This window comes from Salminus brasiliensis, chromosome 17, assembly GCF_030463535.1.
Source record: "Salminus brasiliensis chromosome 17, fSalBra1.hap2, whole genome shotgun sequence".
Lineage (NCBI taxonomy): Eukaryota > Metazoa > Chordata > Actinopteri > Characiformes > Bryconidae > Salminus > Salminus brasiliensis.
Genome location: NC_132894.1, coordinates 17,384,331 through 17,409,926, shown reverse-complemented (window position 1 = coordinate 17,409,926; position 25,596 = coordinate 17,384,331).

Genomic DNA, 25,596 nt, shown 5'->3' with positions numbered 1-25,596 from the left:
TCTTTTCTCCTTTTTCTTTTTTATATTCCAGTGGTGGGCCACTTTAGGTATTTGCGTGTAGACTTACAGTGGGGCAAAAAAGTATTTAGTCAGCCACTGATTGTGCAAGTTCTCCTACTTGGAAAGATTGTAGGATTTTTTTTTAATCTTTGTAAATTATGGTGGAAAATAAGTATTTGGTCAAAAACAAAAGTTCAACTCAATACTTTGTAACATAACCTTTGTTGGTAATGACAGAGGTCAAACATTTCCTGTAAGTCTTTACCAGGTTTGCACACACTGTAGCTGGTATTTTGGCCCATTCCTCCATGCAGATCTCCTCTAGAGCAGTGATGTTTTGGGGCTGTCGCTGGGCAACTCATTTTTTTCCAACTTTTAACTCCCTCCAAATTTTCTATGGGGTTGAGGTCTGGAGACTGGCTAGGTCATTCCAGGACTTTGAAATGCTTTTTACAGAGCCACTCCTTTGTTGGGTCACCCCCATGCTTCACAGTAGGTATGGTGTTCTTGGGATGCAACTCAGCATTCTTCTTCCTCCAAGACAATGAGTTTTTTTGATCACATGATATTCTCCCAGTCCTCTTCTGGATCATCCATATGCTCTCTGGCAAACTTCAGACGGTCCTGGACATGTACTGGCTTAAGCAAGAGGACACACCTGGCACTGAGTTACTGATGGTGGTCTTTATTACTTTGGTCCCAGCTCTCTGCAGGTCATTAAACAGGTTCCTCTGTGTAGTTCTGGGATTTTTGTTTATCGTTCTCATGATCATTTTGACCCCACAGGATCAGATCTTGCATGGGGAGATTATTAATGGTCTTATGTCTTCCATTTTCTTACAATTGCTCCCACAGATGATTTATTCACACCAACCTGCTTGCAGATTGTAGAATCACTCTTCCCAGCCTGGTGCAGGTATACAATTTTCTTCCTTGTGTCCTTCGACAGCTCTTTGGTCTTGGCCTTGGTCAAGTTTGGAGTCTGACTTTGAGGCTCTGGACAGGTGTTTTATACAGATAACGAGTTCAAATAGGTGCCATTAATACAGGTAACAAGTGGAGGACAGAAAAGATTTTTAAAGAAGTTACAGGTCTGTGAGAGACAGAAATCTTGCTTGTTTTGTGTGACCAAATACTTATTTTCCACCATAGTGGCTGATGATACTTTTTTGCCCACTGTATGTCCCTCAGTGAGTGACTGTCCTCAAATTTCGCTGGTATTCTAGAACAAATTAAAATGAATACTCAATTGGACAAACTTGCCTAACTCTCTTCACTCTAGGATCGTAGTGGTAAAAATTAATATTCTGCCTAGACTGAATTTCTATAGTTATGATACATTTGCCCCTGCCTATAAACATATTAGGATACTCTCTAAGGTACTATCCATGTGTATTTGGAATTTACATTTACATTTACATTTACGGCATTTAGCAGACGCTCTTATCCAGAGCGACTTACAAAGTGCTTTGCTATTTACCCAAGAAAAGCCTTAGCTAGTTAGAATAGACTAATAATACAAAAGATACCTCCAAGCTTAGACATTGCTAAACACAATACAATAAGGCGACCATAGAACTATTCGTCCTAGTACTCTCTGAAGAGGTGGGTCTTCAGTTTGCGTTTGAAGACAGCGAGCGACTCGGCCGTTCGGACACCCAGGGGCAGCTCGCTCCACCACTTTGGTGCCAGGACAGAAAAAAGCCTGGACGTTTGTCTTCCGCGGATTTTGAGGAATGGGGGGTCGAGCCGAGCCGTACTTGAAGCTCGAAGGGCTCTTGGTGCGGATCGGCTTTTGACCATTGCCATCAGATACGGAGGGGCTGGTCCGTTCTTGGCTTTGTAGGCCAGCGTCAGGGTTTTAAATCTGATGCGGGCAGCTACAGGAAGCCAGTGGAGAGAACGCAGCAGTGGAGTGACATGGCTACATTTTGGGACATTGAAGACGACCCGTGCCGCTGCATTCTGGATGAGTTGGAGGGAGACCAGCCAGAAGAGAGTTGCAGTAGTCAAGTCTGGAAGTGACGAGAGAGGAAGGGTCGAATTCTCCGGATGTTGTACAGAAGAAATCTGCAGGACCGAGTTACGTTTGCAACATGACTTGAGAACGATAACTGATCATCCATCACTACACCAAGGCTTCGGGCTTCAGTAGAGGGAGTGACCAGTGAGTTCTCGAAGGTGATGGCAAGATCGTTTCTTGGTCCAGCAGTTCCGGGGATGTACAGCAGCTCCGTCTTGCTGGGGTTGAGTTTGAGGTGGTGAGCCGCCATCCAAGACGAGACGTCGGCGAGGCATGCTGAGATACGGGCAGAAACCTGTGTTTCAGACGGTGGGAAAGAGAGCATGAGTTGAGTGTCGTCGGCGTAACAGTGGTAAGAGAATCCATGGGAGGATATCACTTTACCAAGAGAGTGAGTGTACAGTGAGAAAAGAAGAGGACCAAGAACTGAGCCTTGTGGAACGCCAGTGGAGAGACTACAAGGAGCGGACGTGTCGCCCTGCCACGTTACCTGGTATGAGCGTCCCTGCAGGTATGATGCAAACCATTGCCATGCAGAGCCGGTAATTCCAAAACCGGCAAGGATAGACAGCAGGATCTTGTGGTCCACTGTGTCAAAAGCTGCGGAGAGGTCAAGAAGGATCAGAACCGATGACAGTCTGGCAGCTTTAGCTGCATGGAGCTTCTCTGTAACTGCAATGAGAGCAGTTTCAGTAGAGTGTGCAGCTTTGAAGCCAGACTGGTTAGAGTCCTGAAGATTGTTCAGAGTGAGAAAGAGAGACAGTTGGTTGTAGACGGAACGTTCGAGAATCTTTGAGAGGAAAGAGAGAAGAGAGAGAGGTCTGTAGTTGCCGATGTCCAAGCTGTCTAGAGTTGGTTTCTTTAGGATGGGCACGACTCTGGCAGACTTGAAGGCCGATGGTACCTGACCTGACGACAAAGAGCTGTTTATGATAGAGGAGATGAAGGGGAGGAGGTTTGGAGCGATTGTTTGGAACAGAGGGGATGGAACAGGGTCTAGTGGACAGGTGGTAGGATTATTGGAGGTGAGAAGATGTAGGAGGTCATCTGTGGAAAGAGGAGAGAAGCAGGTCAGAGAAGAAGGAGGAGGAGGGCAGTGCCTAGAGAGCGGGGTAGAGACGGGGGGGGGAAGATCGGCGGATCTTGTCAACCTTTTCTTCAAAGAAGAAGACAATCATCTGCAGACAGGGTAGTGGGAGGTGGGGGAGTAGGAGGGTTGAGGAGAGAGGAGAAGATGGTGAATAGTTTGCGTGGGTCAGATGCAGAGGATTCCAATTTCCCCCTGTAGTAAGATGCTTTAGCGGCAGCAACTTCCGTTCTAAACCTGGAGAGAAGAGACTGATGGGAGTGGAGGTCGGAGTCGTGTTGTGACTTCCGCCACTTCCTTTCAGCCAGTCTTAGCTCTCTACGGTTGTTGCGGAGAACATCTGACAGCCTCAGGGAAGGTGGAGAAGAATTTGCTGACCTAGGGGAGAAAGGGCAGAGAAGGTCGACAGAGGTGGAGATGGAAGAGAGGAGAGTGTCTGTAGCAGTTTCAAGTGGGAGAGAGGAGAAAGATTCAAGATGGGAAAGAGTGGTCAGGACAGTAGAGGCAAGAGCTGAGGGGGAAACAGAGTGAAGATTGCGGTGAAGAATGGAAGAACTTGCAGAAGTGGTAGTTGAAGGAGCAGAGAGGGGGAGTGAGAAGGAGAGAAAGTGGTGATCAGAGAAGTCCAAAGGAGTCACAGCCACATCCAGAGCAGGGACAGGTCTGCTGAAGATCAGGTCCAGAGTGTTCCCTGCTCTGTGTGTTGGTGCAGACTGGCTGAACGCGAGATCAAAAGAGGATAGGATTGGGAGAAGGCATGAAGACTGGAGTTTCTCTGATGGAAGGTTGAAGTCGCCGAGTAGAATAAGTGGGGTGTCAACAGGGAGTCCACTCAAGAGAACATCCAGTTCATCAACGAAACTGTTCTCTATCGTCCTCCTGGTCCTTTGGGCAATGATGTGAAGTCTAGTGGGAGAAGAGACAGTAACAGCATGGTATTCAAAAGAGGAAATGTCGAGATTAGAAAAAGAGAGCGGGGTGAAGCGCCACAGAGGAGAGAGAAGTAAACCGGTGCCGCCGCCCCTGCCAGTCCTTCGTGGAGAGTGGAAAAAGGCAAAGGCAGACGACAAGGCAGCTGGAGTTGCAGAGTTGTCCGGGGTGATCCACGTCTCAGTCAGTGCCAGGAAGTTTAGAGACCGAGCAGAAGCAAAAGCTGAGATGAAATCTGCCTTCTGCACTGCAGACTGGCAATTCCACAGTCCCCCAGTTACCATCACTTTGTTATTAGAACAAGGTAGGTAAATGAGGTTACCGGAATTGCGGCGTCTGCATCGGTATCTGCACCTCCGGCTGCTGTCAGAGGTGAGGACAGGAATTGCAAAGCACATCTTCAAGTACAACAGAATAGAGTTGAGTAAAAAAAAGTTGTCGCAGCAGATATTCTAGCTAGGAGTCATGACGTCTAACAAACCTCCACACCTAATTTATCAAGATTGGAGGCACTTGGCTCCTCCTCTGCAATTCACACTTCTAGCTGGCCTAAAACTACACCTGAATCAGCACCTCAATCAACTAGTGAGCACAAAGCTTCTATGTTAACCTTAAGACAAGAGTGTTAGCAGAATCTAGTTAGAAGTATATTTAAAACCAGCCTACCTTACAAGCTAAAGATGACCCCAAGTAAAAAAAGCAAGCACACTGGAATGGTTAATGACCTCGAATTAAATGATCTACTTTACAGAGGTGTAAGTCAGATGGTGGTCTTGCATTTCTAGAGTTTGAAATGTATGCTCAGGCATTTACCTTAAAACCTCGATCAACATGCCTGATTCTAAGTGCTCATAATTCATGCTGCTCAATAGTGGAGGCTCTGGTAGCCCCATATAAAATACAAGCTCATATATATTGTGATGTTTCCACTAGATACTGTAAATATAATTTGGACCCTTAATTATGTTAATTATATTAATTTGGCATTCACAGTTGTTTAGGCAAACAAACCTCTTTCTTTAGGTATCTGCAACTTAAATCAGCCCTTTGGTCTCAGAGACTCCCTGAACTCCAAATTACAGCTGCATCTAATGCTTAAAGTGCTTTACTCCAGCCCTGCTCGGCTTCCAGTATTTACAATTTTTTTTTTTTACTTTGAGCCTCTTATAGACCGCTTGGTATGTGTGTGGTCCAATGATCTTCATGGTCTAAGTATTTATTTATTAATGTATTTATTACTAGTCCCATGCATGGGAAATGATCATTTTATCTTTGAGGAATCCTGATCACCCAATAATCCACTGGAAATTTCTACATAGATTCTATCTGACACCATTAAGATGATTCCATATGCAGCTTTTCCAAACTCCAGCTTTTGATTTGGGATTGTGATTTATAAATGCCCCCTTTACACCAGAGGAGATCTGAGATGCTATCAGGGCCATGCCCTTAGGAAAAGCACCTGATGACTGTCCAGTCCAATTTTACAGGAAGTCTTTGCCAGATTTATGCCCCATTTTTATGCCCCTGATTAATAATAATCTTAAAGAAATTTCAAATGTTCTGCTGTTAAAAAAGACCCAAAAACCCAACAGCATGTGCTTCCTATCGACCCATTAGTCTACTTAATGTAGATTACACAATTCTAACTAAAGCACTGTCTCCCCGACTGGAAACATTTCTACCCTACATCATTAAGCCTGATCAGACGGGATTCATTAAATCCAGATATGGATCCGATAAAGTTCACTGCCTTCGTAATATTAAGTCTTCATGCCAAAAGAAAAGACGCTACTGTAATTGTTTCCTTAGATGCTGAGAAAGCATTCAGCAGGGTTGAGTGAAATTTTTTTTTGCACTACTGGAGAAAATCGTATTGGGGAATAATTTTATAAATATACTTAAATTGTTGTATTTAGACCACACAGCCTCTTTTAATACAAATGGTCTTATATCTGATATTTGTCCAATTAGAAGACGCTGCAGACAGGCTACTCTTTCACCATTGCATTTTGCCCTAGTAATAGAACTCCTTGCCGAATACATTTACATCTAGTTTCATAATTTCAGGAGTTTTAGTGGGAGAAGCAAATCATCGTATCATTATTTGCAGACGATTTACTTCTATATTTAAAGAATCCAGTGACGTCTGTTCCTGAAATCAGAAACTTAAGTTTTTAAACATTACTGATTATAGTGTGCTATCTGGCTATAAAGTCAATTTTGGCAGGTCTATTCAGCTGAATGTCCCGGATTATATTAAACTAAATCTACCATTCCAATTGACAAATACTGGCTTTAGATACCTTGGGATAACAAGAATTGGTGTAATCAAGATTAACATTTTACCTAGATTACTTAATTTATTTCAAAACCTGCCTTATCATTTGACCCCTATCTCTTTAAAAAGGTTAAATCCATTAATAAGCAGATTTATTTGGGTAATTAAAAGCCCACATTAAAATTTCATTTAGATTTAAAAATTTTCAACTTATTTGAAAAACTTAAAGCTTTATTTATCATTTCTTCAAATCAGACGCTTTACCCAGTCCTGTCAGAAAAGTGACAAGTTTAGATTTCAACTCAACCAATTGGTAGGGACAGCTCACCTCAAACAGCTCAGAAAGTAGAATCTCAACCCTTTACGTTACTTCATCCAACATGGACTCATGTTATGACTCATTGAAGCTAACTTGGGAGAGGGGTCTAGGATTGACGTTTGATGAGGTCTGGGGTCTCAGATATTTGTAATTGGAGCTTGCCTTACACCTGTCCGCCTGCACAGTATATTCCCTAATACTTCAAACATGTGTTTTAAACGCTTTGCTGAAGTGTGTACAGTTTTCTGCTTGTGTGTGAAGTTACAGAATTACTGGAAGGAAATTTATTTGGCCGTACAAAAAATAACTGGCATATATTATTGTAAATATAATAATAATGTCTCTAGCAGTGAATTTCTTAAATGCTGTAGACCCTTCACTGGACGATGACTCCATCAGTCTTTTAAATATTGTATTTGATCTAGCTAAAAAGTGTATTCTGTTATTCTGGTCAAAATCAGATATTCCTTCCAGAAGGATGTGGTTTAAGCAGATTGCCAAATGGTTACATACAGAAAAGCTAACCTAGGAGTTGCATCAGAACCTGAATTTACTCCCCTGTGCAGTTGTACTTGGAAAAGGCCTGAACTGAAATTCCTTACAGATATTCATTTTTACACACGAACATCCTGTTGTATTACATCGCATTTGCCTTGTATTTGTATTTGACACTGAGGAAGAGGTGTTCTTATACTTATTACACTGAGAGACACAAACTACTGTATTTTGTAAATAAATCACCTAATAACAAGGTGATTAAACATTTATTTGATATACAGGGTGGGCCATTTATATGGATACACCTAAATAAAATGGGAATGGTTGGTGATATTGACTTCCTGTTTGTGGCACATTAGTATATGGGAGGGGGAAAACTTTTCAAGATGGGTGGTGACCATGGTGGCCATTTTGAAGTCAGCCATTTTGGATCCAACTTTAGTTTTTTCAATGGGAAGAGGGTCATGTGACAACAAAATTTCACAAGAAAAACAATGGTGTGCTTGGTTTTAACGTAACTTTATTCTTTCATGAGTTATTTACTAGCTTCTAATGTGCCACAAACAGGAAGCCCAATAATAGAGACAATCTGGTAACGATAAGCAGCTGTAGGAGGCAGTGGTGGCTGTAGGGGGCAGTGTTGGCTCAGCGGTAAGAGCTCCAGGCTATTGATGACCGTGTTGTGGGTTCAATACCCGGGCTCGGCGAACTGCCACTCTTGTGCAAAACCCTTTACCTTCTTTTGTGGGCACCGCAGCAATGGCTGCCCACTGCTCCAACCACGCATGCTCACTGTCCACTGTGAGTGTTTCACTGCACAGCTGGGTTACAGGGGGAAGCCAAATTCCATCAGTCAGAAGAAATGTCAAAAGGTGAAACTGGTTTTCTTGTCTCGTACGTCGACGCTGCGATATTGTGGGGGAATTTTTTCAAGCGTTTCAATATTCTATGTATACGTTGTTTTCAGAAACAGACAGAGCTTTTGGACGCGGGGAAATGAGCTTCACCCCAGCCAGCTGGGGTCTGTCGTTTTCTCCAGGAACATCAAGAAGGTGCCAGGCCAGGACTGACGGGCCCTTTTCAGTCAGGTTAGTGAAAGAGTTCCAACACAACCATCCTAACCCCTTTCTCTCTCTCTCTCTCTCTCTCTCTCTCTCTCTCTCTCTCTCTCTTTTACATGTACTAAGATGCCCTTCTGTCCAGTCTGGAGGTGTCCATTCATCCATGTTCTGGAATCAGGCCTTTTCACATGTCGCCTAACCCTCGTTTTTTCCTTCCTTTTTGTTCTCTCTGTCTTTTACATGTGCTGAGGTCCCCTGTTCCTCCTGCTGTGCCCTGATGTTCGCTCAGCCTGGCTCTCCACTGCCCTGCTGTGTTACAGTTCTGCTCGGTGTTCTGCAATGATCCACTCATACCACACTCCATTGTTATACATACACATACTTCTTCAGCATGGACTTTAACATTAACACTGAACAAATGTCCAGCACCTACTCACTACTCACATACTTCATAACCTGTTCCTACATTAGCTATAGCTCTTCATTATCTCTCTGTCTAGTTCTTAGTGTAATGTTTGTTTGTGCTGTGCGGGTCGACCTAAGGCAGATGGGAGAAACCAAGATTTCTTCCTCTTAGTATGAGGGAGTTTTTCCTTGCCACTGACGCTCCATTGTGGTACTTGTTCATAAGAGGTGTGGACCCCGGATCTCTGTAAAGCGCTTTGTGACATTTGTTGTGAAAGGGGCTTTATAAAAAAAACTTTGCTTTCCACTTCAGAGCTCCGCTGCTGGACAGATGCGTAGGATAATGGGCAGGTAAGTGATTTATATGATTTACTCAATTTTATAATCATTTATTCTGTCATTTCTCTGTTTGTTTTAAGAAGTAATATATCAGTGTCCCTCATAGTATCTCAGACAAACCCTGCAATATCCAGACTGTCTGTCTCCCGCATGGTTTGTAATTGGAGCGTCACAAAATCTGCTTTAAAAATCTTCTCAGAATTCATACAAATTCTTTCGCTACAACACCATCATTTAGTACTACTACTCTTAATGATATTTGGGGATTGTGTTGCTGCTGCTGCCACCATCCTAAGTGTAGGAAAACTGGTAAATGCATGTTCAGCTTCTGGGAGAGGGGTCAGAGTAAATGTGTCATTTTCAATGAGAGAAGTCCTCTCCTCTTTCATAGCGTCAACCCAGAATGTTGATTTTGTTGAATCTCTAAAGTTCATTACAGACCCTGTAGCAGTAGTCAGTGTTGGTCAGTGTCTGATCTCCAATATCTGAATCAGTCCGCTAAGTATTGAGGTGCTTTCCTTTTTTCTCTTTGGATAGCGTGTACCATCACTCCGTAGCTTTTTATGGTTTCATCCTTAGTTTTTAGGAAGTACACAGACTACACCCGAGTAATCCTCAGTAAACGCCAGAGTGTATCTACAACCCTCTCTTGTAAACTGGCTCTATAGGACCAGCTAGGTCAGTATGTAAAGTCAAGAGGTTCCCCATGTGAACCTTTGTTTGGTCACGTGATCATTTTATTGCAGCCCATAACATGATCTGCTGCATCTGTGGCAACAGCAAAGGAGAATTATATTACTAAAGCTTTAATTCTAGAAAAAAGTTGTTAAAGAAGATGATGATAATGATCATAATAATAGTAACTGTTTCTGATTCATGTACATTACCCCAAGCAGTAATAGCCGTCCGCTCTCATCACCTTTTACTGACGAGTATTTACACACTTTTATTTAAATAAATTAAGTGGGAATCGAGCAAAGTACTTGTATTATTATTTTGCTTATTATTATTATTATTTGCTGACATTAGTAGTAATGATTACACCCGTTACTTAACTGTAACCCTTAGCAAACTCCCCCCCCCCCTTACAGCTTGTTAGCTCTACTGCGCCACCTACAAATACTACACCACTATTGCCTGATTCGCTTGTGTCCTTAAGTTTTGTCCAAACTGAAACAGGAGCTCCATACCGTGATGTCTGCCTGCGTTTCTTCTGTTCACTGAAGGTAATTTTATCTGCATTTAATTGCATGTTTTTCATCTGAGTATGTAACTGCTTTGTTCTCCTTGTAAACAAAATTGCATATGCATGTAGACTGAACATCTGTTGAACACAGAAATAAACAGAAACACTTCAGTGTTTTGTTAGACGTCATTTCACATCGTCTCCAGTTAAAAACCCTCGAATACAGAGGAGGTTTGTCAAGAATTTTTTTTTTCCTCTTTTGTTGGTTTGGAAACAACACCTGATCTTCAAAGCAAAACTTCATGTTTTGTTGTCTTTTGACCAGCAGATCCAGCTGCTTTTGTAGAGGCAATCTGCCCGTGAGTTCTCTAACGCGGTCGTCTTATTCTACTTTGCTCCCGAAGAGGGTCTGGGTGTGTCTGTGTGGCCGGGAAAAGCGGAGGGCTCCTCCACAGCCGGTTTTTACCTCTGCTAAACGGTTTGAGGGCAACCCCTCAGGGCGGTGTCCTCACTATTACAGAAGAATCTCCAAAACACTTAAAAGTATAGGAGCCCAAAGAGTAACTCCACGGTCTCGTCCTGGACATCACCAGCCGGCTTCCCGTGGCATTATTCTGCGCCTGACGCAGCGAGGTCCTGAAGGAAACCTTCCTCACACTTCAGAATTAGACAGATACCAGGATCGTCATCTTCAGCCCCCTTCCCACCTACCAACAAGTGAGCGAGCCTTTTCCTGCCACCGAAGTGATGGAATGAACTTCCCCTGGGTGTCCGAATGGCAGAGTCGCTCGCTGTCTTGAAACGCAGACTGAAGACCCACCTCTTCCTTATACTTGGGTAAGAGAGTAGAGTATTATGGGCTCCTTATTGGCTTGTGTTTAGTAGTGTCTAAGCTTAGAGGTATCTCTTGAATTTTTAGTCTATTCAAACTAGCTGAGGTTATTCTTGAGTAAACAGTGAGGAACTTTTGTAATTCGCTCTGGATAAGAGCGTCAGCTAAATGCTGTAAATGTAAATATAGCACAACCAATATGAGGAAATATAAATGAAACAATGCATGTCTATCATAAGCTTTTAACAAGCTCACTCCTTAAAAAAAAACTAATATTCTGATAGAACAGACTCCTTTTACTTTAAAAAAAAAAAAAAGTGTATACAGAAACAACTGACAGCACAGAACCGCAGTATTATGTCCTTTCTAAATGCATTTTAATCAAGTTTCTGTTGTCCTTCACTAAAGCAACTGAAGCTGATGCCCCATTTTTGGTAAAACAGTCCCCAAGCTGTTCTTTTGCACTGTGCTGCAGCACATGTTTAAGCTCCTGTGTTTGTAGGAGTTCTTTGATGCTGCTTGTCTCCAGACGAAGTCGTTTCTTTTTGACTGACTTTGTGGACCTCAGCGCATCAGCAAGTGAATGATGATCTGTGACACATCACGGGTGGAGCCTGTTCAGCATCCCCAGTAGTTAGTTCCGAGAACAGTGTGGCCAAGAAAATGGCTTTATCAATTCCTTCAGACATTGCCAGTGTTTCCCCAGCAAATGTGCTCTTCACAATCCTCTTGACTCTCTTTGACTGCCAAGAAGGAGGTAAAACTTCATTCTTATGGGAGAAGATGGAAAGTTCTCACCCCTTTCTTGGCAATCCGATATCCTCCTTGAGTGCCGTCATCTGAAAGATTTCCAAATGAGGCATCACTGAATACTATCATTTTATGAGCAAGTGTTGGAGGTTTAGAACTACCTTCTTGCACACTATTCTGTTTGCTTCATGGACTGTCTGCACAGTTAAATTTTTAAAGCTTGATGCTACCCAGAGATTTTGGCCCATCTTTGACCTGAGTTGGTCCTTCACTTCCTCACAGAGGGAGGCGTCTTGTTCGAAGGCTAGTTAAGGGTCTATGTGTATGGCCTGCATGTGTTTGATGTAATTGTCCTGGTGTGTGTATTTGTGCTTTTTTTTATGAGTCGCAAAGTCTATCCTACATAACAAATTATTTTGTATTCTGTATTATCCTTTATTTCACATGGATCCTCACGCTCTGTGTTTACTTTTCTCTCAGTCTGAGGAGATGTAGCCTGATACAGGTTCCTCCATGTCTAATACCACTCTTAACAGTCCACACTTTATCACTTATTTCATTTTTACCATCTGTGTGACCAAGGTGCTTCTGCAGTGCTCTCCATATTCTTTCTGGACATTCTGCTTCAGTAAAAGTGGTGTCCTCTAAAGCAGGAGGCTTGTCAGTTAACACAGAGGGCAGGTTAGGATTCTGTCCAAACACCAACGGATGTGGACTGTAGCCATGGACCTTTTGCCTGGTGTTCTTTGCCATAAGGGCCCAGTCCAGTGCAGTATCCCAGTCACCACTGTTACTTGTGTTTACTTTCACAATGATCTCAGTAAGTGTTTGGTTGTGCTGTTCCAAAAGTCCAGTGCTCCATGGGCTGTATGCAGCTGTTGTCTTTACTTCTATGTTGAAGTTTTCTGCCATTTCTGTCATCATTGTTGAATTCTCCTCTATTGTCACTGAACAGTTTCTAAGGTGGACCATGAACATTTAATCCTATCATGAACAGTGTTTCACTATTTCAGAGACTTCTTTGTGGTCAGAATGTTGTCTGCACTAAACTGTGAGAACTGGTCAATGATGTGAAGATGCCACACGCCTAGTTCCAGTTCATGCAGATCTATGGCCTCAGTTTGTGGCTGGGAAAAGCAGAGGGCTACTCCACCACCATAGCCATTTTTGCCTCAGCTAACTGCTAAGCTCTTCACCTGCTCCGGCACAGAGGACAGCTCCTCAGGGCGGTGTTCTCACTGTTGGAGATTCTTCTGTAAAACACTGAAAAGTATCGACCCTAAACAGTAATGCCACGGTCTCCTGTTTTCCAAGTGCCCGTGTCCTGGACATCACCAGGTGGCTTTGGCACCATCATTCTCCACTATTCTCTGCCTGATGCAGCGTAGCCTTGAAAAAGCACTGCCGTACGCTTCTGGACACTGTTCGGGGAAAGCCAGACACAAGGATCATCGTCTTCGGCCCCGTGCCCACTTACCGTCGAGTGAGCCATTTCCCCAGCTCTTATCGCTCCACTGCTGGCTGTGGGACAGGTCCGTCTGCGCTGAATTCGTAGAGAACTGGGAGAGCTTTCGGCTGTGTCCGGTCCTCTAACGCAGAGATGAGCTTCACCTGAACCGCCTGGGGTCCATCGTTCTCTTCAGGAACATCAAGGTGTGAGTCCAGGACTGACTGGCCCTTCCCAGTCACACTGTCAGGTTAGTAAACTGCATAGTTTGCAGGTAAGTGATTTACATTATTTACTTGATTCCACCCATTTATTCTGTCACTTTTCTGCTTGTATTAAAAAGTAATACATCAGTGTCACTCAGTATCAGACAAATCCTGCAGTATGGAGACTGTCTGTACCCCGCATGGTTCGAAAAATCTGCTTTAAAAATCTTATTAGAATTTATATAAATTCTTCCATCTTTCAGAGTACAAGCAGCTTCGAATTGAGTGGGGCAAAAAGGTATTTAGTCAGCCACTGATTCAACTATGAGAGACAAAATGGGGAAAAAAAAAAGTATTTGGTCACCCAGAAACAAGCAAGATTTCTGGCTCTCACAGACCTGTAGCTTTAAGAAGCTATTCTGTCCTCCACTAGTTACCTGTATTAATAGCACCTGTTGGACATTGTTATCTGTATAAAAGACACCTGTCCACAGCCTCAAACAGTCAGACTCCAAACCTCCAACCTGCTTAAGCCAGTACATGTCCAGGCCCGTCTGAAGTGAACCACCTTAGTTCACTCTCTGTGAAACTTAATCAAGGGCGACGCTGCATAATTGTGGGAGAATCTTTTCAGGCGTTTTAATATTCTATGTATACGTTGTTTTCAGGAACAGACAGATGGTGGCTTTTGTTACTTTGAAACAATGGGGTCTATCAACTTTACACCAGCCTCATCACAGGGGGCTCAGAAAATCAGCATGATCAGCATAGGATGTCAAAGGGGATGAAAACCAGCGCACCTTCCATCAGCGTTACATTTACTGCAGGATTAAAGTGTTTCTCTACATTCCTAAGACTGACTGATCGAGTTGATTCTTTAAGCGTGGAGAAGTAAATTAGACTACCACAGTTTTGGAGGTTCCACAGAGATCCCAATATTCCTCTGGGTCCAGAGTTTTCAGAGACAGGATCAGAAACCGACAGAGGCGGCCGCCGACATCCCAATGAGAAATTTTGTATTTTTGTACCCAGTATAAATACATTGAGGATACAAATAATTGATGATACTTCTGTTACACGGTCAAGATCTGAGCTGCCAAGTGAGGATGAAGAGACTGAGACTGATGACTTAACAGTTTTAGTTAAAGAAAATTCCAACATTTCTGGTCTCCGAATGAATGATATTGGGTCAATAAAGGGTACATCTCTGGTTAAAGTGGTGCAAGCAAAACAGCTGATAGGCCTTACCATGCTCAATGTCCAAGGTAGCAGAAGAAGGGTTATGCAAAATTATAAATTTACTTTTGGAAAGTGAAGCCATTGTTGCATGTGAATATTCACTGGTGAATAGCCCTCTAAGAGCGGTAAATGCAGCAGTATATCCTGCTGGTCTAATTGTACCTAATCCGGCAACTGTTAGGGTGCAATATCTGCTGGGAATTCATTCACAGATCAGGTGGCTAGAAACAGCTATGTCAGGAAATGCAGTATTGCTCCAGATGGTTTCCAAAATAGCACAACAGAAGTCTGGACAGAAGTCCGTTGTGCTTGTGTGGAAATCGTTGTGCATTGTAAGAAATTATGGTGTGGGCTTGACACCTGACAAATCTTCATCATAAAGAAAAAAGCTTTTTGTTCAGGAGTGAACAAAGAGGAAAAAAAGAATACAAGCCCATTTGGATTTGCATCTGTCTCATAACAGAAGGGATTTTTATTGATTAATATTAGTTTCAATGGATTTAGAATGAAGGTTCAGTGATCTACCTGTGATCATGTTTAATGACTAAAAGCATTGACATTTAAACGCAGTAATTCTATCCTGCACATTTTCTATATTTATTTTAGTTTTGTTTCAATGCGATCCCGCTTTAGAAGCTTGAGACGTGATTCAACCATTGAGCGATCATCCCTACTTCATTGTCTTTAATATTAGCTTTGTCTTCCTTATCTGAACCAGTTGTTGTGATCCTTGTTCTCTGCTCCCTGTGTTACTGTACAGTACTCTGTCTCACTGACTGTCGTTTGTGTTTCTGTCGGAGCGAGATCTCGATGCACTCTGCAAGGAGGTTGTCAAGCTTGACCACTGCTGGCAGTCCATCATTCTCTGCTTTTCTCTGCCCGATGCAGTGAAGCCCTGTCTGTCTTTACTCGGTTGCTGGCAGTATCTTAATCCGAGCACTAAGCAACATGCTTTCTTTTATCGGCAAGGCACAAATCTTTTGGCTTTAATTTAGGAGTGAATTAACTGAATTTCTAATGTTTAATCAGGGTTCAGTGCATGACAAAAGGTTTGTTTGGAGCAGTAAATGGTTTCTTTAGGAATAATTCTATTGCATTTGCTTCTTGGCGACAGAAACGACACAAGTATCTGCTTTGGAATTTAAACTTGAAGCACAAGAAAGGTCCAATCAACACTCTTTCTGGTGATATTGCAATACAAATAGCTTTATTTAAGAATCAGCTTAGTATTCTTCTGAGAGAAAGAGCAGAATTCCTTATCAATAGGGTTAGATAAATTACTATTTTAATGGAAGCAGGCCCAGTCACTTTTTGGTGCTAAAACTAATTTCTTAAGTAATTAACTAAATAATGAGAAATTTTCAAATATTGATGGAGAACTACTTACAGAACATGCACAAATCAATGATGCTTTTTACAGGTTCTGTTCAGAATGATATGAATCCTCTATTTTTCATTCCTTTTTTCATTGCCACAATTGTGCACTAACGAGGCATCTTATTTAGATCAGGATATTTCTCCTCTAGAATTGAAGGAGACCCTCTGTTAGATGAAAATCTAGTGTGAAGTCGCCCCCAGCCCTCCTTTTTTACTATATCTGTGACACATCACGGGTGGAGCATGTTCAGCATCCCCAGTAGTTCGTTCAGAGAACAGTGTAGCCAAGAAAATGGCATTATCAATTCCTTCAGACATCATGTTTCACCAGCAAGTGTGCTCAGCACAATCCTCTTGAGACTCTTTGACTGCCAAGAAAGGGGTGAGAACTTTACATCTTCTCCCATTTAAAACAATCAGATGTCCTTCTTGAGTGCCGTCATCTGAAAGATGTCCAAATAAGGCGTCACTAAAAACTATCAATTTAAGAGTACTGTCTCTGCCTAAGTGTTGGATGTTTAGAACTACCTTCTTGGACCTTCTTGCACACTCTTCTGTTTGCTTCATGGACTGTCTGCACAGTTACATTTCTGAAACTTCATGCAAAGTGATCAGCATCAAACATGACCTCTGGCCTACTCTGTCTCGCTACCCAGAGATTTTGGCTTATCTTTGACCTGAGTTGGTCCTTCTCTTCCTCACAGTGGGAGGCGTCTTGTTCCAAGGCTAGTTAAGTGTCTGTGTATGGGCTGCATGTGTTGGATGTAATTGTTCTGGTGTATTTGTGCTTTTTGTTATGAGTCACAAAGTCTATCCTACATAACAGAAATTATTTTGTATAATCTGTATTATTCTTTATTTCTGGACCAAGAAACGATCTTGCCATCACCTTCGAGAACTCACTGGTCACTCCCTCTACTGAAGCCCGAAGCCTTGGTGTAGTGATGGATGATCAGTTATCGTTCTCAAGTCATGTTGCAAACGTAACTCGGTCCTGCAGATTTCTTCTGTACAACATCCGGAGAATTCGACCCTTCCTCTCTAGAGAGGCCACCCAGGTGCTTGTTCAGTCTCTCGTCACTTCCAGACTTGACTACTGCAACTCTCTTCTGGCTGGTCTCCCTCTGCGCACCATCAGGCCCCTGCAACTCATCCAGAATGCAGCGGCACGGGTCGTCTTCAATGTCCCAAAATTTAGCCATGTCACTCCACTGCTGCGTTCTCTCCACTGGCTTCCAGTAGCTGCCCGCATCAGATTTAAAACCCTGATGCTGGCCTACAAAGCCAAGAACGGACCAGCCCCTCCGTATCTGATGGCAATGGTCAAAAGCCGATCCGCACCAAGAGCCCTTCGAGCTTCAAGTACGGCTCTGCTCGACCCGCCATCCCTCAAAATCCGCGGAAGACAAGCGTCCAGGCTTTTTTCTGTCCTGGCAACAAAGTGGTGGAACGAGCTGCCCCTGGGTGTCCGAACGGCCGAGTCGCTCGCTGTCTTCAAACGCAGACTGAAGACCCACCTCTTCAGAGAGTACTTGGACGAATAGTTCTATGGTCGCCTTATTGTATTGTGTTTAGTAATGTCTAAGCTTGGAGGTATCTTTTGTATTATTAGTCTATTCTAACTAGCTAAGGCTTTTCTTGGGTAAATAGCAAAGCACTTTGTAAGCCGCTCTGGATAAGAGCGTCTGCTAAATGCCGTAAATGTAAATGTAAATGTATTAATGCATCTGTGAGTACCGCTGTTCAAAATGGATTATACAGTCGTAGATGCACTACTGTCTCTTATAATCCAATCAGAACTTGAGGATGCCTTGCATGTTTGAAAAATAAAATTTACAATTTGTTTCTCCAAGTATAAAAAGTGCTCATGCCAGTGTCATCTACCGCCATTTCCTTCAGTCTCTCTCACTCTTCTATTTCTATATAATAGACTTAACCTTTTTGGCTGCGTCTGGTCCTCTAACACAGAGCTAAGATTCACCCGAGCCTTCTGGGTTTCGTCGTGAATGTCAGTGAACTGGATAGTTGGCAGGTAAGTGATTTTACATTTACTCGATTTTATAGCCATTTACTATTCATGTCTCTGCTTGTATTAAAAAGTGATTAATCTGTGTCCCTCATAGTATCTCAAATCTTGTAGTATCGAGACTCCCACATAGTTTGTTACATCAGGCTTTAAAATCCTTGTTGTATGCAGTTTATCATTTTAAGACTAGTGGCTATTCAAGTCCTTGTGAATGAGTCAGGTTAGTGATTTACTTGATTCCACCCATTTATTCTGTCACTTTTCTGCTTGTATTAAAAAGTAATATCAGTCTCACTCATAGTATTTCAGACAAATCCTGCAGTATCGAGACTGTCAGTCCCGTGCATGGTAATTGGAGTGTCAGAAAATCTGCTTTAAAAATCTTATTCTTAAACCAATAAGTGTGTGAATACCACTAGTGCATGGTCATCGCTGTTTGTGGGGTATAAAAAGTGTAACTGAGCTGTGCGGCAAGTTTTTTTTATTTATTTATTTTTTTTGTCAGGCGCAGTTCTGAAGCCTTCCTGCGTTACATTTACTGCAGGATTAAAGTGTTTCTCTACGTTCCTAAGACTGATGGGTCGAGTTGATTTTTTTAAGGACGGAGAAGCAAATCGCACTACCACAGTTTTGGAGGTTCCACAGAGATGTCCCAATATTCTTCTGGGTTCAGAGTTTTAGAGACAGGATCAGAAACCGACAGAGGCGGCCGCCGTCATCCCAATGAGTGATTCTGAGTCAATTCAGGTGCTCTACTGACTCCGAGACTCTGTACCCAAAGTGACTGTAAGCAAATTAATTAGACCGCTTGCCTTACGATGAAGATGTCCAAAGCATTGCCTTAAGATAATTTGAGTCTCAGAGTTGTCTGAATTGGGAACTTCTTGGGATCCAGATTTGTTTTAAATTTATATTGTTTTGGAATATTTTGATTTTCAGGGTTTAAACCAGATAATTTTTCAATTTCTAAGACAGGATTTTCAAATATTTAATTCTTAGTACTGTTCAACCTAGAGAATTTTGTAAAGATATCCAAATATATTCTTTTTAGAAAATGCCTTTTAAATTTAGATTTAAAAGGTTTTAGAAATCAATTTGAACAGCCCTGAAAAATTAAATTTGAGCTTTCGAAGGTTTTAAGACAAGAAGTCGAGTTTATAATACCCAAAGGGTTGTACTCGACGATGCACTATACATGTGTAATTAATACATAATTAATAAAACATTTGTAGGATTTTTAAAGAATTTATTTGTAAATTATGGTGGTAAATAAGTATTTTGTCACCCACAAACAAGCAAGATTTCTGGCTCTCACAGACCTGTAACTTCTTTAAGAAGCTCTTCTGTCCTCTACTCGTTACCTGTATTAATGGCACCTATTTTAACTCGTTATCTGTATGAGACACCTGTCCACAGCCTCAAACAGTCAGACTCCAAACTTAATCATGGCCAACCATGGGGCATTTGTGGCTCACTGGGCTATTGATGACAGGGTTGTGGGTTCGATTCCCGGGCTCGGCAAGCTGCCACTGTTAGGCCCTTGAGCAAGGCCCTTTACCCTCTGTGCTCCCCAGGGAGTGAGGGTACAATAGGCAAGTAGGTTGGTGTGAATAAATCAACTGCGGGAGCAAGTGTAAGAAAATGGAAGACATACAAGACTATTGCTAATCTTCCTCAATCTGGGGCCCCACTCTAGCTGCATTGTCCACTCAACAGACATTCAAGCAAACAAACTTGCATCGGCCGCAAGAAATATGTCATGTACAGGAGAGAAGAACGAAAATAAGCCCATATGAATCTTCATCTGTCTGTCATAACAAAAGGGATGTTTGTATTGATTCATATTACAGTTCCACTCGATTTAGTAGAATGAAAATTAAGTGTGATCTACCTGTGATCATGTTTAATGTCTAAAACCATTGACATTTAAACAGTAATTCTGTCCTACAGATTTTCTATATTTATATTTTAGTTTTGTTTCGATGCGGTTTTGCTTTTAAAGCTCGAGGTGTGATTCGACATGGACCGTTGAGTGTCATCCATACTTTATAGTCTTTAATATTAGCTCTGTCTTCATCTGAGCCAGTTTTTGTGATCCTTGTGCTCTCTGCTCCGTGTTACTGTACAGTACTCTCTCACTGACGGTTGTTTGCGTTTGTCTGTGTTTACTCTCGAAAATCTTGGCGATTGTGGAGGAGCGAGATCTCCAGTCACTCTGCAAGGAGGTCATCAAGCTTGACTTCTGTTGTGGAGGCAGTCCAAACTCCACCAACGGAAGACGAGGTCTGAGGCTTCCCGTGACTCTTCCAACGCGGCCATCTTAATTCCTGCACTACCGGAGCGGCGGACACAGAGGCTTGTCTCCACTCCCACACTGGAGAGGGCCTGGGAGCGTCAGCGTGACCTGGAAAAGCAGAGGGCTCCTCTACCCCTACAGCCGATTTTTACCTCAACTAACTGGTGCAAGGTTTAGTTCTTCGACTTCACCTGCTCCCTCACAGAGGACAGCTCCTCAGGGCGGTGTTTTCGTTGTTTGAGGCTCTCCTGTAAAACCCTTAAAAGTATTGGGACCAATACGCCTCTTTTTCCCCCAGGAGTCCCAGACATTGCTAGGTGGCTTCGGTAACCTCATTCTCCACTTTTCTCTGTCCAATGTAGCGAGTCTCTGAGCTCTGCCACATACTTCTGGACACCACTCTGAAAAAGACAGGACCCCAGGGTAGGCAACTAAATAGTAGGCAGGTAATTAATTTACATGATTTTACTCGATTTTATAACCATTTATTCTGTAATTTCTCTGTTTTACAAATAATATCAGTGTCCCTCATATCTCAAACCCTGCAGTATCGAGATCGTCTCTGCCCCTTGCATGGTTTGTAACTGTAGTGTCGGAAACTTTTACTCCAAACTTGTCACCAGCAAAAAAAGGTAATGTCTGTCTCCTCCTCGCTTTAATCCAGCATGGTGGATCCTTTGGTGCGCTGGAGGAAACTGTCATGGCAGGGGTCTCAGCAAGGGAAGAATTCTTTTCGCACATGTCTACATTTCAGGATGTGTTCAAAGCTAGATCTCATGGACGAGCAAAGGGAGCAGAATAAACTTCTATCAGGGCACTCAGATCGTTTGGATGCTCTCGAACGGTTTCTGTTTGATCTGCAGGACCGGGGTTGACGGAACAGCCTGTGCATTCTCGTTCTCTCGGAGGGAGACCCTAACGGTTTTATCAAGAAGCAGCTCAAAGTTTGGCTACCAATACTGTCCCACCGGGGTGTTTAAAGTTGAGCGATGTTGTTGTGTCTACTCCAGGGTCTTGGATCACAGAAAACCCTGCCGGGATGACCGGGATTCCATACTAATGGCTGGAGCGCCTGAACTCCCTCCTACGTGGAACGGGACACACCTGAGTTTCTTTCCAGACTTTTCGCAGACAACTGCCAAGAAACACAGTGCTTTCACCGCAGTGAGGAAGACGTTGAGGAGGCGGGATCTTTACTCCTCTATCCAGCTGTCTTGAGGTGAATCGAAATGGGGGAAATATTGACCTTACTCATTCTGTTTATTCTGTAGTAGTAAGGGATCAACTGTAGTTTTGGTCTGGCTGCTAACTAGGTCAATTTCATGGTAACTAACCTTAAAAGGGGAAGGCTGTGGACGTGCGTCTGTTCGGCGGCCAGTCCATGCTTGATTGTGTTCTGAGGGGCCGCAGGATGTGGTCTTCATTAAGTGGGTGATTGGGGGGTGGGAGGGGGGCAGGGGGGACATCTTTTTAAGCTGTGTTTGACACTTTTGGAAACTGGAAATTACGGGTCTTAATATACTTCAATTTTGTTTTAATATTTATCTGTATCATATGTCTTTAATGGTCTAAATGAGCATCTTAAACATGCTAGTGTTTTTTTGTTTTTGTTTTTTTCTTGCTCAATCAAAAACAAATTGACATTGATCTGATTAAGAATACAATTTGAGAGATGTTGATATACCTAAATGCTTCTTATGCAACTGCAATTAACTAAAGGAGTTCTTATCTTGGTACAGAGGAATTGGGAGACTACGATTTGAAACCAAGGAAGGGATGAAGAAAGGAGAATAACACACATTACAACAAAAGTAAGAAATGGGAAAATTGCCTTTATTTCAGGTTATGCTCTAAATCCAAGAGATCCCAGTTTTTCTTTTGTTAGATTATCTAACAAATCTATTGGACGTTGAATTAGTGATGGGAGCAGATATGAATAGTCATTAATTATTTATTCATTAAGCAGATCAGGGGTGATATTTACAGCTGGCAGCTAACTCCGAGCTTAAGCTATGTATTATGGCCTTGTCTTTACTCGACTGCTGGCAGCATCGTAATCCAAGCACTAAGCCATAAACTTTATCTGCAAGGCACAAATCTTTCGGCTTTAATTTAGAAGTGAATTAATCAAATTTCTTATGTTTAATCAGGGTTCAGCGGACGATCAGAGGTTTGTTGGGAGAGTTGAATGGTTTCTTTACGAATAATTCTATTGCATTTGCTTCTCTGCGAAAAGACACAATTATCTGCCCCTGAATTTAAACTTGAAGCACAAGAAAGGTCCAAGCAACTCTGTTTCTGGTGCTATTGCAGTACAAATAGTTTGTTAAAAATGAGCAGAATACCTTATCAAAAGGGTTGGATAAATTACTGTTTTAATGGAAGCAGGCCCAGTCACTTCTTGGTGCTAAAACTCAGAAGTAATAAGAAATTATTTGCTAGGCTATTGGCCAGATGCTTACAATTACTGGTGCCTGAAATGATCCACTGTGATGAAACTGATTTCATATAGTCTCGTTTGGCGGCTAATAACATTTCATCGTCTCCTTCACATTATTCACTCTGTAGACACTTCCAAGACACAATAGGCTATCGTCTCACTAAATGCCAGTAAATGCCCCCGCCCTCCTTTTCGCTATATCACTGGAAACCCTAGCTCAAGCAGTGCACAATTTTATTCCTAGCTCCCCCATTATAGTAAAGGAAGCCCAACATCATATTTCAGTTCATGCGATGAGGGTTTTTTTTTTTTTTTTTTTTTTGATGAATCAACATACTCCATTCCACCTCATGAAAAAAATGACATTCTTTAGTCTAACATTGACCAGTTAGCATGCTACCCACTTATATTCCAGTGGTGATACGGAAGGCATTTATTTTGCTCACAGGCTTCATATTTGAATAATACATTACAGTCTTTAATACATATGCACCTTATGAAGGTAATCCAAAATTTGTCAAATTTTTTTTTTTTTGTTTAATAAACTTTGCAAGGTTCCTGGGTGGCGATTTTAATTGCGTCTTGGACGCTGGTCTGGACAAGTCTTCTTCACTCCATGTGGTTAATTGTAAATCTAAAGTTCTTAGACCTATGAGTACGCAGTCAGGCCTTGTAGATATCTGGAGAGAACTACATCCCATGACTGGGGATTATACATTTTTCACTCATCCCCATGGCACCTATCCAAGACTGGATTACTTTCTTATTCCTACTAACTCTATACATATGTTGAAGGTCTGTCAATGGTTTTATCTGACCACAGTCCAGTATGTTTGGATGTCACGCTAAATTTAACAGCATTAAAACACCTCAGTGGAGATTTAACACTAATTTACTAAATAAAGAAGCATTTTGTTTCTATGTTAAAGATAGAATTACAGATTATTGGCAAGACCTCTGCAACTCTCCAGTTTGAAATGGGACGCTCTCGAAGACACTTTACGAGGTCATTTGATCTCTTATGAGTTTCTCCAACTAAAGAAAAATTTGGAAGCTGAGATGGTGCAACTAGAACACAAACAAACACAGTCTGATACAAACTGGTCTCTGCTAGTAAATGCTAAATTAAACTTAAGCTTGAATACACTTCTCATATTTCTCACACTTCTTAAGTTGTTTTTTTTTTTTTTTTTTTAAACAAAAATACTAAGAGTTTGGAAATAAATTGAGTGGTTTATTAACTTACCAGCTTAATTACAACAGACTGAACGATCTATAAAAGTTATTAAAACTCCTTGTGGTGATATTTCCTACGACCCTCGCATAATTAATGATTCTTTCTGTAACGTTTTAAAATCGCTTTACACTTCAGACTGTAGCAGTTTACATTTGCATAGATCAAATTACTTAGATAACATTTTTCTCCCTAGAGTCTCAGAAGTTTTTTGAATGCCCCCTTTACACCAGAGGAGATCTGGAATGCTATCAGGGCCATGCCCTCAGAAAAAGCACCTGGCCCTGATGGCTATCCAGTCCAATTTTAGAAGTAGTTTTGGCCAGATTTATGCCCTATTTTTATGCCCATAATTAATAATAATCTTGTAGAAAATTCTAATGGTCTGCTGTTTAAAAAAGGACAAAAACCCAACAGCATGTGCTTCCTATTGGCCCATTAGTCTACTTAATGTAGATAACACAATTCTAACTAAAGCACTGTCTCCCCGACTGGAAACATTTCTACCCTACATCATTAAACCTGATCAGACAGGATTCATTAAATCCAGATATAGATCTGATAATGTTCGCCACCTTCGTAATATAAACCTTCATGCCAAAAGAAAAGACCCTACTTTAATTGTTTCCTTAGATGTTGAGAAAGTGTTCAGCAGGGTTGAGGGGAATTTTTTTTGCGCTACTGGAGAAAATCATACTGGGGAATAATTTTATAAATATAGTTAAGTTGTTGTATTTAGACCCCATGGCCTCCATTAACACATTGTTTTATATATTTTTCCAATTGGAAGATGCTGCAGACAAGGCTACTGTCTTTCACCATTGCATTTTGCCCTAGTAAATAACTCTTAGCCGAATTTATTTATATCTAGTTTCATTATTTCAGGAGTTTTAGTTGGAGAAGCAGATCATAGTATCTCATTATTTGCAGATAATATACTTCTATATTTAAAGAATCCAGTGACGTCTGTTCCTGAAATCAGAAACTTCATCACTGATTATAGTGTGCTATCTGGCTATAAAATCAGTTTTGGCAGGTGATCTGAATGTCCCGGATTATATAAAAACTAAATCTACCATTCCAGTTGACAAATACTAGCTTTAGATACCTTGGGATAACAATTACCCCTGACCTAAGCCACAATTTTTTTTGGCAGAATTACTGTAATCAAGATAAGCATTTTACTTAGATCGCTTTTATTTACTTCAAAACCTGCCTTGTCGTTTGACCCCCATCTTTTTTTAAAAAGGTAAATCAGTTAATTAGCAGATTTATTTGGAATGATAAGTCCAGATTAAAATTCTCCTCCGTTCTAAACCCTAAAAATCTAGGGGGTGAATCCTTACCAAATCTGAGTTTATATTTCCGGGCAACACAGGCAGAACAGATGTGTAGTTGGTTTTTAAATAGATTAGACTCATTGTGGGTCAGTATAGAAATGCTCATGTTGTGGTGGTGATGGCGTGGTTTTAAGCGGACGTGAAGGACAGTTCATCAGAAGGATGCAGCCACTGTACCACTTCCAGGTAAGTTCCAGTAAAATTTAATGTTGAATTCATGCAAAAATCAAAAGAAGGTACACGCAACAAAAACAACACAAAAGAGCTAGATTACACACAC